The sequence below is a fragment of the Zosterops lateralis genome (genome assembly GCF_965231275.1).
Source record: "Zosterops lateralis genome assembly, chromosome: 5".
NCBI classification, from domain to species: Eukaryota; Metazoa; Chordata; class Aves; order Passeriformes; family Zosteropidae; genus Zosterops; species Zosterops lateralis.
The window spans coordinates 59,782,381-59,795,568 of NC_139766.1; positions in this window are offsets into that span (position 1 = coordinate 59,782,381).

Sequence of the window (13,188 nt, forward strand, 5' to 3'; positions counted from 1 at the left end):
AGTACTTACCTCAACCATATTTAAGATAAAGTCCTTCCCACATTTTCATTTGCAAAAATGAAATGGAATTTCATGGAGGGGAAAAGCCTAGATGTTCAAAACCAAAATAAAATAATCAGAGGAACAGATAACTATAACACTCCTTGCATGCTTTCCCTTATAAAGAGGTTCTCCTTTAAAGGTCTCAGAGCACTGCAGCCATAGATCAAACGTCATGATGACTATGCAAAGATTTGTCTTGATAAGGTTGACTGAGTTGGGTTGGTAAGGTTGAAGAGCATGTTTTGACTTTTGCAGCTGTCAGAGGGTATTACATCCCCATACACGAATGATGGAAGTCCAACTGAGGGTCATACAACCGTTTCGATCCTAACACAAGCAGACACCCCATTTTTAAAAAAAAGTTTATTTTGAGGTTTTAGTAGTGAAGATCCTCAAAAATTTGGTTTTGCAGGAACTTCGCTGAGCTATTTACCTTTTTTTTACATTTCAAAACAAAAAAGAAAACTTTTTTAAAACTTCAAAGTACTGGAAGATTTGAGATTTTAGCAAAGGTAATTATGGTATCAGGTTTTCTGAACTTCAACCCTGGTTCTGCAAATGCCATTTCATATGTTAAAATTTGAATACATAAGTACCCAATATATGATTGGCAAACTCATGACCTTGATTATATGTTTGTTTGCAGATATTTAAAAAAGAGTTACAGAAATTTTAAAAACCTGCTCATCTGAAATGAAAACAATATTTTCTGGCACAATTTTGCAATTGTATATAAACCAAACATTCACCACATCAGCCGCTGCCCACAAGCTTAGGCACACAGAAACCTGAACAGAAACGCTGTGGATAAAACAGATAAAGCAGCTTTCTGGTCATTATTCCTCAGTGAGACCAGTTATTTTAGACAGGTTGAACAGATTTAATTATTCAGGGAAATAATGAATATTTATTTATATACTTAAAATGTGATTTTTGAAAACTGGCCAATATGGATAATAGTGTATTTAATACCAAGCAGTGCTGAACTGCAAATTTTCATAGTAAAAAAGAAGAGGTAATGCCACTTGGAGACAGAGTAGAGCCAGAGTGAGAGAGCAGAGTTATCAAGTGAAATTTGACTTGGGCTGGAAACTGTGGTTTAGAGCAGAGCTGAGACTATTAGTGACAGAAATGAAATACACGCATCCAGCAGATGTGCAATAGAAAACTCTAATAAAGAGAAGGATCTCAATGAAGTAATCTAGAATAGAAATTTTGTTTATTAGATTCTAAAGTGAAATAACTGAGGAAATTACCATAAATATAAGTTAGAATAATATTTGCCAGAAGACAAATATTACTGAATATTCAAGCAAATCTTTGAATGCATGTTAGAAATATATTTATGTAAATATATCTACACTAGTAAAGCACTCCAACTATAAAGGTAACTATCAGCCAGCCCAAAATTTAAGAGAGTTAAGCAGCTTTCATTTCCTTGTTAACAAGATAGAGTTTTTATGTGGTACTGAATACATTCAAGACAGATGTAAGGAAAAAAAAGAAAATGTCATAACTTTTTCCTGCACAAACATATTAGGTTACCATTAGAATATATGGACTAATCAAATAGATAACCTCACTAGACGTTTTTTGCTTTTTTAGTTATTCCTCATCTCTATTTTCTTGTTTTGTATTTTATGAAAAAGTTATAAACCCAAAAGCTTCCACAAATTTTCAAAAACTGAAAATTAAATTATACTATCCATGCTTTTACCTTTTAGATGATTTGCAAAACCAGTGTATTTTGATGCTGAAATTAAAACAACTTAAGCAATTAATCCAATGTGTTTTATTAATCTGAATTTGTACACGTAAATGTAACATATGTAATTCACATTACATAATTCCTGCATGAGATAATATAAATTTTCTTCTCCTGGAAGCTTCTAAATCATGATGAAATTTTCTGTGCTGGAAACTGCTCTTGGCTAAAATTTTTTTCTTTTCAAATTCATAAGCTGAAAATTGTTTCACTCTTTGACCTGTGAGCCAAGTTCCCCAAAGCTTGATGAAAATTCAAATAGCTGAGTTATAAATATCTCTGAAACTAGGTTTATAATGGAAACACAACCAGATCCTTCACTAGAGCAGTGCTCATGGGGGCTGTTAGGGCAGTTTACAGAGCAATGAGTGCCAAGCTATAAGTTAATGAGGAAAAGCAATTGACTAATAAAGCACCCCTAAACAAGAAGAGAACACTTAAAAATACGGGAGCTGAAAATTCGTGTTGGGCTTTCCACTGGCTGTGTCTCTGTGTGCAGCTTCTTTGTTTCTCATTCTGCTTCAGGAAACCATTGCCTTGGCTTCCTATATTTTCTTGTGCTGAATTCAGTAACCACACTTTCGAAAAGCTGAGGAAGGGGTGTGTGTGAAACCTATAGATAGAAGCCAGTTGTCAAAAAACAATTTACTATTCTCATCAGTCTCAGCCTTCCCTCTTTTGCATGGGAATGCACCATAGGATGACAGCAAGATAAAATTAGAAATGGCTCCATTTGACTTTGGTGCCTTTTCACATCAATTTACTCCCAGTGAGTTTTATTGTTACCTTTAAACACAGCAGAGGGTACTGGTGTCTGTGGCAGACAATCAGGGCTTGAGAAAAGAGTACATAAAGACATGATTTCATTAATGTTAGGATATAGGGGCAAAGTGGACAAGGGAGACAAGTGCCATTATTCCAGTCATACAAATGTAGCACTAAGTAAATGTAATGCATGCTATGACTGTCATTATACAGTCAGCACTCACTGTGGGAGAGATAACAGAAATACTCTTCCCAGCTGAGAGATGACTGGTGACAGCTCAGAGTGATCAGGTTTTTCTTTTCCAGCCAGAAGTGATTGCACTCCATTTTGGAAAAAATATTTAAAAGATTGAGTGAAATTCACCAGTAAATAGTGGTGCTGAAGGTGGATGCATGCACCTTTGAACTCACCTTGATTATTTTACCCTGGGACATACGTGATGCAGGAAGTGCTAAATGCATCTCATGTCTTGAGACATACACATGAAGAACAAAGAAAATTACAAAGTATCCCCCTAAAAATTTCTTTTTTCCATTCTTGTTGGCTATGTGCACACTCTTCACTGAGCCGCATACATACACTTCTTAGCAAGAGTAATAAAGAGATAATTTGGACAAGATGCATGCTTCATAAAAAGATACATATAGCTTTCATGTGTCTGGATTAAATTAGTGAGTGGTTTCAGAATATGAAATAATTCATTGTGTACAACTTCAACTCCTCCCAATTACTACTATTTGAGATGTAGCAGCATAATGAACTTTCTTAAAAGTAGACCCCTTTTTGGGATCCTCTGTCCTGTGCTTTCTACCTGTCACCTTGGCTCGTGGGATTGTTGTCAATTTGGTTCTCTGTCTCCATGTCACCTTCTGTGACAGTGGACTGTGATAGAGGACAGGTAAAGGTAAATTGAGGATGCCCATATTGTTCCACAGTTTTGCTCTGCAACAAAAACACGAGTCTTCAGAGCACCAGAACAGAAATCTCCTTTGACAAAATGGGAATCTGCTGGAATTTGTTTTCTCCAGTCTAAGCCAAGACATAGCTTGTTATGGCCTCCTTTCCTGCAAGCAGGGAATGAAAAGTGAAAATAGAGAAATGAAGCAACACATATTTCTCAGTTTTGATTGATGAGATCCCACATTGCCCTGGAGGACTTTTGCAGATGGAGGTTGTCCCAGGACTGCAACATCTCCTTGTCTCAGCACTGCTGTTACCAGGGATGCTCAAACAGCAGCAGGCAGGATACCTTGCACGCCTGCTGCCAGCTGGGAGCTGGGTTTGTCACGTCTCCAGTGGCAAAGATGGTGACACGCTACTGATACATAAAGTGCTGTATTGGATCCAGCAGGCAGAACTCCTTGAGATAAGCAGTTTGACTGAATTCCAGCATCACTTTTACACTGCTGTGTCTAGCTGAAGTCTGAAAGACCAAGATGCAAGAGCCTTAGATGTTATTACAGATTCTTTTGATTTTTAATCCTACAATTATTTGTATAATGGCGAGGAGAGAGAAGAATGATCCTTCAGCATGTGTGCTGAGCTCTTCAGACACAGCGTGCTCATAGGCTTGCTCTATATATTCATATGCTGCATAATTGCAGTGGAGGGGAAAAAAAAGAAAATTGCACATTTAAACTAAATTAAATTCAGAACCTCTAATATGCCAGGTCACAGAAGGCATGTACACATTTAAATAGGACTGCTGCTTTGGAAACCAACTAGTTCTGAAGTACATCTACATGTTGGCTCTTGACTCCATGCAGCTCCATTAGGTAACATTTTAAAAATAAAGCCACTTAATGATGAATGTTCATAAATGAAAAATGTATATTCCCCACAAAATGCTTGTCAAACAGCGGTGCCCGTCTATTTTTAGCACACACAGAAAAAAAATCACATTAATCCATATTGTTGTGGAAGTCCTGATCTGCCCTTGAGAGTCCTTCCCAGGATTTTAAATTTAAATGAGGCAAACTTCTTTTTTTTAATAAGTTTCTAATTTTTTAATTTGTAGCTAGAAGGTAGAGGACCAACAAAGGCAGCATATCTTGGGTTTGGGGTGCTTTTATAACAGTGAAGAATTTCTTCACCTGGAGCTGTGTGACTAACTCTTAGGAGTTCTTAATTCCCTAAAGGAAATTTAAGTGTTGGATTGACAAAGATGTGCCTATTACAGAGCCAAAATTTCTACAGTGACAGACCAGGCAGAAGGATTCTCAGTAAGGGACCACTGTTATTAAATACACTGTCACAGAAAATTAGGCCAAAAGCAGATCACACTTAAAGAGCCTGCACAGCAAGGCACACCCTTTTAAATTAGACTGTCCTCCTGCACTACACAGAGTTTGTTCTGTGCTGGAGTTTAATTTAATTCAACACCACTCTTGCTGTAGTCAACCTTTTGGCTTCCACCATCTTTTCTCCCATGTTTTGCATCTTATGGAGACTATTTTTAAAGTTAATTAGCTTATCCAAAATAAAGCAGAAAAAGATGCAAATCCACAACTATCATTTAAAAGCATTATCATGTGAAATAAACTGCACAGTGTTAGATAATTTTCTTCTTTGGTTACTCCTTTTCTAAGAAAAATTAAATTATTCACTTGAAAATTGTTTTAATTCTTTATGTACGTAAGTCCCTTAAAATTCTTTTTTCCCGCCTCTTAAAATTAAGTAGCAAATACAGAAATTAAATATTAGATAATGAGAAAGGCAACTGGAGGGTAGTGGAAACACAAATCATAAGGGAAATGATTTTACAAAGAACAAATCTTTACTAACAAACATGTACCTACTGTCAGAATTTCACCTGGCCACAACCCTGTAAGCTGCTTGCTCCACAGGAACATCCTCTGTGCTCATTAAATATAAAGGAAATCTTCCAGACAAGAAAGTCTGATTACTTAAGGAACACCTTAAGAAAAGCTGTAAATACCATGGTACATGATTTGCCTAATAGGACCTAGCAAAACATTAGGAAAATATAGAGTATTGTGGATTATTATCCATTCAGCACTCCAGTAGCACTTACACACCTCAGCCAGCATTGGTGACCTCTGTGCCAATAACTGCACAGGCAACCCAAATCAGCCACCCGTCTTTTGTACCCAGAGATTTATAATACCAGCTAACAAATTAGGGCTAGACCAGGAGAGAAAAATTTAGATGAAGTCCTAACTAACTGCAGCTCAAAAGGAAAGCAGCATATCCCAAACCTCAGCAAAAGGATAACTTGCTGAATATGACATCATTGGAATTCTGGTTTTATATAACTACCTTTCCTATGGGTACGATGCAAAGAAAACCTTGCTGAAAAGTAGACTTCCTGCCACTTACATGGCAAAAATGAAGGCAGCAGATTTAGGCCAGGCCTCCCATATCTAAGGAGAAGAAAAATCTTCTAGGAAAGCTTTCAGGGTCAAGAGGAACAACAAATAAAACTCTTCCAGAACACCAAAATGAAACTTAATTTTCAGTTTCAGAATCATCAAGTTGCCTCCTATAGCCAGTGTAACTTGACAACATCCTTAAGAAAGCTGGACAAGAATGACCTAGTTGGAACTACTGTGAAATAAAAGCAACATTTTGAAAACTTTAGGCAATAAGGGGTTGATTGTGGTTTGTCGTATATCAACATGTATCAAGTCAGGCTCTACACAGACCTGCCCAGTATCTGAAAAGTGTTTTTATTTTTAGCTAGTGTAGCAAAATACATTATTGAACTTCCAGAGAGCACAAAAGGGAGTAAATACTCCAGTGCAGAGTACTGGGAATTAAATGGTTTTGTCAAATTATTTAAATGATCTTAAATAGGTAAGAAATATGTTAATGGAGATGAATTGTAATTATTCCACTTAAATAAGCATAATCAACTGCATTCGAATACAGTTGAAAGACTGGGGCAACTCTCCACTCTGTGCAAATTTTGTGCCCAAGACTGGCTTAATTGCAACTTTTCTGTATTTTGAATACATCAAGTGCTGCTGGGCTGTTTTAGATCAACTTTTCTTTTTTAACTTGGGATTATTTTTGGAAGGCTGAAAAATATCCAGGGAATATGGTTCACTTGCATTCCCAGGCAGGCTCTTCGTATGTGTTTATTGATCAGTTTAAAAAACACAAAGACAACAAGAACAAAACACTTCTGTATCTTGTCAACTCCACCTGGTATTTACAGAGAAAAGTCCAGATGTGCTTGGAAATATCTGGCCAAGTGACAAGCTTTTGTGTCTTATTAAGCAGCAAAAATACAAGTTCCTCAAAATGCTTAAGGTTTTTTGTTGGTTATTCTGGAAAATACCTGTTCTACTATTCATGTTTCAAAGCATCAAATGGTTCATCCTAGGAAAAGGATAGATTGGCTAAAAATGTTTTCCATTTTTGGTAAAGACAGCACTTTAGATCAACACTTTGATGAGAAAGGAAACAAGATGTGAAGGTACGCCAGGTAGACAACTTGACAAATCATGCAGTCTGCCCCACCAGCTTAGTTAGTTACAGAACTAAATGATGGTGACTGTACCCTCACAATGTCAGCTGAATTTTATTTACACCCACAAGTTGCAAAGTTAAAATAGCCCACTGGAAAAGGAACTGAGCACTGGACTCTGAGCTGCAAGCTGCAACATGAACGCTTAGCATTAGACAGCACTTGACAAGCTCCCCATGCAGGGCAAAGCAACAGAGGCCACTCAGGACAGGCAGCTTCAGAATTTTAAAGCTCACTGAGTAAATATTCTGCTTATTCAGTGCCTGCTAACACAGAGATAATTGCCAGTAGCTGGAATGAGCTGAGGAGTTACAGTAGATAATTCAATGTGCTATACAAATATATGTGTTCTTCTATTATTCATACCATGACATTTGTTGGTTGTCTCAGGAGTACCAAGTGAGGCTCCTATGGTTCATGAATTACTTGAATTATGCATGGTTATGGGTAGGCATTCACCATGTACAAACTGGTTTTGAATCATGCATTTCCTGGGGGCAATATTTCTCATGGTAACTAGCAAACTTTTGAGGTCTTTTGGAGCCTGCTGCGCGTTAGTAATTCCTACTTGTGGCAGTGATCCTGGCACACGTGAGCTGGTAAAGGTGGGAGATAATGAATGTCTACATGCTGGTAGATGGGAATCAGCATTTGTATTTATTCACATTCAAAAGGCTATCTCCCTCACTTGGAATTTAAATGATGACATCAAACTGCTGAACAGCGATCTGCTGTCCGATTGTCACTATAAATAGCAGTCCACAAGGGGGAGGTGGCAGTAGATCATATTTTTTACATTTGGAACTGTGCAGTTGTTTCCCAGCTAACAATTCTGCCTTGGGAAGGTAACTTATATCCTCAGCTTTAGGCTTTTGTTTCTAGGTACCTCTTTACTATGTTTTCAGTTGTTCATTTTTCTGAGCAATACTGCCCATCTTTCAGGAAAATGTACATGAAAGCCCATTAATACACCATGTGCTGCATAAATACATGAGAATGTCTCTACCAAAGCTTATGCTTTTTCTGAAAACACTAAGAAAGGCCTTTTCTTACCCTTAGTAAGAACCCCATTTTTGTCCCAGAATCCATCTTTATAAAGGTAAAAGCTGAAAGGAAACTCAATTGTTGCACAGTCTGTTGCTGTGCAGGGAACATTTCACATCACCAAACTACCTAATTTTCAGTTTTTAATAAAAGTGCTCATAAAACCATGACACAGACAGACTGTCCAAGATTTGGTGCATTAAACAGAGATCCTTTTTCTTCCTGGCTTGGACAGCAGAGTAGCCCCACCAGGAGCCTCAACAAGTCTAAGAATGGAACAGGCTGGTCCTGGGGCTGCCAGGCTTCCATAGAGGAGCCAGCCCGTTGGCAGGGATCCCCACTGGCCTCTCTGCTAAGACTGTATTAAGACTAAATATTCATGTTCAGCAGAAACAAACAGGGCCAGCAATCTTCATTGTCGTGGAGAAATTTAGGTCTGTATAATCATATAATTTTATATGTAAAATTATACACACAGAATAGTTTCTCTGTTTTTTCTTTGCTGGACAATGCGGGCACCCTAACACTGTGAACTGATTAACCACCCATGTACCCAGTATTCAAAAGCTTTATCTAAAGCTCACTGAGTTGAAGACATTCTGTGAATTAAGTACATGGATTTCTCTGCCCTTCTCCCAAAACTTACTGCAACTAAATATGCTATCAGAGAAGCTGGGGATCAGTAAAATACATTAGATCATTCTCCCTGTGAAGAGAGAAGTGCTTATTACATTTTGTTTTGTAGTTTTTTGTCCAAATGAAGCCTAAAATCTTGAAACATGTATGCCTTCAGCATTGGAAAACTTGCTGAATAAACCAGGTTATATTTCCTGAAGTTCCATGTTAATTTGTTTAACTGTTCTCAGTTTCTCTTGTTATCACCACACCCAAGAGCATCTCCTGAGCTCATGTGCCCACCTAGTCCTCACTCACCCAACTCTCGATGTGTGCAGTGAGAGGACAGGTGGGAAGAAGGCACTGTTAGGATTTTTTATCATGTTGGCTCTTAGAACATTCAAGTGCTTCAAAATACTTTGTTAATTTTTCTCTGGCAAGATATATAAAGCACATAATGATAAAGAAAATGACCATGAATTGTTGGCAATAGATGCATAAAATTCCTCTATTTGATAGTCACTGTGATAAGAGGAAAACTGCTCTCTCTTGTAAAACAGTTCTCTAGCCCGAGTAAAAGCACATACCTATTGAGGCCACCTCAGAAAACAAAGTGAATGCTCAGCTTTCTGGATGTTAGATTTGCAGGTTCTGAATTTTATGACCATCATTAATTTGGAAGCATTTTGGACAGTCTGCATTTGTATTTCCAATTCCTAGTTTTAATAATTGCATGATCTCCACTCTACCCTTTGCATTTTTTCAGTGGTTATCTGAAAAGAATACCAAGTATCTCAGAGCCAATATCTTTGTGCACTGAAGCTGCGTTCCCTAATTTTCTTTAAATTCTTAAAATTTCACTAGTTTAATGACATTACAGGAAGTTATTTGTCCATTACAAGGCATTTGAAACAACTAGTTTATTAAAAAATTCTTTTCATTTGTATTATTTTCTCCTAAATTTTTATGGGTCTCATGTATTTAGTTTGAAAATGTATCCCTGGAACAGAAATTTTCAGCAATAAATAATACAAGTAATTGTGTGTTTTACTGGAAGGTGCTTTTGCCATGTGGTTACTAAGAATTTTTTTATGGTTATTTTTTATTTATGACTTCAGTACTGTATTTCATTTTATTATTTTTTTCTAGCTTTTATAACTTTTTAATAATGGGGAAAGAAGTCAGTATCTCCACTACTTCCAAGTATCAGAGATTTTTTTTTCAAATACACTGCAAGCTGATGCAAATTTAATTGTAAAATACATTTCAAATCATACAGAAAATTGTAGATGTATGACATGGATGTATTCATAGCAAACCTTAAAAAAAAAAAAAGCACAAAACAAAACAAAAAAACAAACAAACAAACAAACAAACAAAAAAAAAAAAAAAAAAAAGGCCTAAGAAGAGATAATCTAACATCTCTACTTCTTAAAGGGCTTACTCAGCTGACTTTCACTTCTACCTGCAAATTGGAAAGACTTTGTGTAGGAAAATAAGGAAGACACCTTCTGAAAGTAAAATTTAAATACTTCTCTATTACATTTAGCAGTAAATCACATTAATTCTTATACTATTCATTGTGATAATGATATTAGTCAATCTGCTCCCTGGATACTTCTGTAGTTGTAATATGTAATTCTGTGGAAGCTCCATTCCAATTTAGCAAGAATTAATGTTCACTTATTGCAAAGTACTATGGGAAAATATGTTTGTGGACTTTCCATAGGACCATATTCTTGAACTGTGGAAGAGGCAGAGCAGATAAAGAAGGAGCTGGAATAGAATTCAGGTGCAAAGGAGTAAATGCTGTTGTGTGTAGAGTGCACTTAATAATCTTACTGTGTAAAAACTCCAGGCACTCAGGGCTATTATATTTTCAATGGCTTAATCAAGAAAATGTTGAGAGACTGGCATTGTGGTTGGGATTAATGGAATCCTCAATGTCCTCATTAAATTTAATAAACCCACGTAACAGGAGTAATAATAACATTTCGCATATATATTGCATTGCTCCTTTTATGAAGGATCTCCAAGCCTGTTGTGAACATTCATGAACTGAGCATCACTGTCCATCCCTGTGGAGTGGCTCTCCTCTCCCTGCTGCAGAAAATATTTTTTTCTGGGAGACTCTAGGGAGAGGCTCCTACAGGGGCACACCTGGCTCCAGGCAGATACGTGTCTGTCCTTGTGCCTGCAACTCCACTGGCCACTTTACTTTTTTGTTCAGCACCCTTGAGACATATTATTCAGTCATTTCCTAAGGTCTTTGTGCCATTAATCAGGCCTCCTTTCTACTGTTCCATTTATAGTTTCAAAAATTAACAACAGCATCTGTCTGCACTTTGTAAGTTTATGCTCATCCAAGTTTTCAGTGGTACCTTTATCCTGATATTTATTTCATATTTTTAACTGTATTGTGGACACATTTATGCTGCTTAAACTCTGCTTTGCTTCACTGATAGAGTTTGCTAGAGAAACCATACTACCAAGAGTCCCAGAACACCCATTTTATAAAAAGGCTACTTATTTTTGTTTGACTTTCAGTGACCTGAACAGCTCCCTGACCTGTGGCCCTGTCCTCTCAGAGCAGCCAGTTAGACAGTTTTTCACAGTCTCTTCAGCTGTTCTGCGGCAATAGCAATTGCTTCTCCTGAACAAAACCTAAATCATCCACAGGTCCAGGATTTCACATTATCTGGTGGGTACTGGCCACTTAGATTTTCAAATATAATTCAGTTTCTCAGCTGCTACTGTGTTACTTTTAAATTCCCTCTTCATTTGTTAGGAGTCCAGCTCACTTCTGCTTTATTCATTTTTGTCTAAAATCTGGACAGTGTTGAGCTGTTCCCGTTTCCACTCACTTGGGAAAGGAGAATGACTGGGCACTTCTTTTCAACAGAAGGCTTTGCATGGCCAGAGAACTGCAGATCTGGTGGGAGCTAATTAATCGTTTTCTCTCTGCACACTAGGCATGGTCTTTTGCTTGTTGCTGAAAAAGTTGCTGGAAATGAAAAGCAGGAGGAGGATTTAAAGAGTTTCCTTTTTCTCCTCAAAGCTGTAGATTTTTGCTTTGCATTGGGTGATGAGGACTAGAGTGATGCCCAAGCCCTTATTTAGAAGGAGGAAAGTCCAACTAAGTTTACTTAAAGGAGATGGGTTTTCTTCTCAGCTGCTGTGGACAAAGAATTAAACTCACATTCATGCGCAACACTCTCCCCACCAATGTCACATCTCTCCTAACTTCCTTTGCTGATAAAAACCCATTCTGCTCCTTTTCTACCCCCAGCTTACCTTTTGTGCTGACTTAATTCTTTATTCTTGCTTGATACCTTCTGTCTTTCAGACTACCACTCAAATGCACAAGTTCCTGCCCCTTAACCTCACACAAACACGTGTTTTACTATCAATTAGCTTTGCCTCTTAACTCTGCTTTTCACAATTCAGTAAACAGAGATGTACCTGACAAAGGAGACAAAAAAGGCTGGGAAGCTGGAAGGGGCATCTCCAAGCTTTGCTCCCAGCTGAAATGTGTCCTGACTTAATCATGCTCTGCAAAGTTCTTTGAGATCATTGCTTAAAGGAGCTGCGCAAGTACAGGGCACAGTTAAATATATTGCATTTGTAATCAGGCCATAAAAGAGAAACCCTTGAACCACAGCTTTATTGTTTTAGGCACTGCAGTCTGTGGATGTCTTCCTTTGAAATTTGCTCCATGCCAACTAGCAGTAATAGGTTCTCACTGTATCCAAAACTCCTGCAGTCTTTTTCAGCCTGCACTGGCCATCAGCCCATCAACCATTCCACAAACAAACATGTATTTCTCTCTGGATGTATTTCTTCCTTCTTTTTCATCCCAATGTGCAAGCAATTAAGTATTGAATCCTTAATATGCCAATGTAGACCAGCCCACATGACTATTTTTCTCCTAATCAATTTATTCAGCTCACATTGAGGGTTTTATCATATTTATAATATCACAGTGATTCATGTAGGAGTAATAAAAGGTAAGGAGTAATTTTAGGGAAAGAAAATCCAGTTGCAGAGTTTTGCTGGTTTTGTTGAGCTTCAGTGTGTGTGGGTTCATTTCACCATTTGGGAGGAGAAATTTTGAGTTTCAGTCAGCAGAGTTCAGTTCCAGCATGGGAGGAACAGAAATGCATAATTAAACAAGCTGCAAAAAAATTTGGAAAATGTAATCAGACTCCTGTAAGCTGTCTTTTTTTCAGAAGCCTTTTCTTCTGTTTTATCGCTCTTCTCTAAGCCTTGGAGTTGGACTTCACCCTGCACTGTTATCACATCGGAGTTAATTTATTATCAAAAGGGAAAAAAACCCTGCGAGTCTCAGGGGCTCAGGCCAGAGAGGCACCTTTGCAGCCTGGATATTTATGCAAAGTGACTCTTAAATACCTTCAATACTACATCTTGAAGTCCCTACAGGGTGTGCACCCTATTAGGTCTCCA